Below are 1702 nucleotides of genomic sequence, written 5' to 3'. Positions count from 1 at the left end.
GGTTCTGCATGGTCCATCAGGTCTCCCTGTCTGTCAGTAGCAGTTTGTTATCACAGGAGCTTTAGAGCCTCACGTACATCATTTGACACAGAGGCAACAGATAAAATAAATGAACAAGAAAATGTATAAAGAAGCAGGAGTGTGGAAAATTGGTCCCCAGCTGAAGAATTCAGCACCCTGAACAATCAAAGTCTGTTTAAAAAAATAAAAAAAATAATAATAATAAAGAGGAGAGATCGAAATAAAAATACTAGTTTGTTACCTGAGTTGTTCTAATTACTGAAGATCATTAACCTGTTGAATAAAATAAGCTAGATATCTGCTGGCTACAACTTCTTAGTTAATCCTCCTCAAGGTTGGAGCAGAATCACATTTATGATGCCGGCTGGTCGGGTACTGCTGGACTTCTTTAATAAAAAAAGATTGCAAGGATTTTTTAAACATTTTAATTATTTATTGTTTCTCAAGAAAAGTTAAACCAGGATTAATCCAGCCTTTGTAATGATTCTATCATGTGTCTGTTAATGAGACAGAGGCCAAACAACTGAGCCAGAAAATCCACAGAGCTGAGAATTTACCTTTACAAACCAGACCAGGAAACAGGGAAACGCCATAGTCATCAGGAGGTTAACATCAGCTAAACGCTGGTAGATGTTTAGCAGGATATTTACATAAATAATTGTCTTTGTCCCTTCATCATGTAAACAGATGATCTACCAGCAGCCCAGTTCCTTCACTCGACCCCCCCTCCCAGTGAAGAAGGTGAGCAACATCGTGTTCAGGAACAGACCATTAGCATCATAACAGAGTCTGTGGGATTTTCTCTTATTTGTCCAAAAATGTAACAAAAAATTTGCTACATAATGATCACTATAAAGTAAACATTCCTGCAGTAGTTTGTTCTGGATCCTGTACAGTTAAAGGCAAACATTGAGTCGCCTCCAGCAGCCTGAATTAAAATCACTGTCAGCATTAAAATAGTTTAGTTAGATTTTTGTATTAAACTGAATTACAACCATTAGCAATGAATCTTTTCTTATGAACAGCCTGAAGCAGCCAACACAGCAAACTGCAAATACATGTTTTATTGTCATTACATGTAAAAATGGATGAAAAATAAGTTCTCAAAAAAATCTATGCTTTAATAAGGTTATAGTGAAACCTAATAGGAATGTATTTTTAAAATCTAAAATCTATTTTCTTTTGATGTGTGCATGGATACAGCTAAGTGTTTAGATTTAAGAAAGCTTTTATTATTTTAGGAGGAGGATTATTCATGTAATGTTTAAAGTTAATGTATGTTCAACTTTTTCGCCTCAGGATAATTTTCCTTTTGCAATTTGGCAATAACAATTATAATAAAAACAACTTTATAGCAGTTTTAAATCTTGAATAAACTTTTTTTTCGGGGGGGGGCACAATATCAATATCTTTCTTTGGGCCCCAAGTTCCTGGCGGCGTCCCTGTGTTCTATCATGTTCTACCTGGTGTTTCACAGCATCTCTTCCTGCAGAGCTCAGCACAAAATGTCTCCTTTCATCCTGATGCTGAGGGGCCCATGTAATAAAAAGGCCTGTCTATTGAAGCCTGTCTGCACTAGAAGGCAGAAGCTCACCTTACAGTCAGGGATCTCTGCAGGTTTTCCACATCTGAGGGTTGTTTTTATTTTCAGATTGAGGAAATAAGACTGAAAGCAACTTCA

The sequence above is a fragment of the Cyprinodon variegatus genome, unplaced genomic scaffold, assembly GCF_000732505.1.
Source record: "Cyprinodon variegatus isolate N-32 unplaced genomic scaffold, C_variegatus-1.0 Scaffold486, whole genome shotgun sequence".
NCBI lineage: Eukaryota > Metazoa > Chordata > Actinopteri > Cyprinodontiformes > Cyprinodontidae > Cyprinodon > Cyprinodon variegatus.
This window is presented reverse-complemented; position numbering follows the sequence as displayed.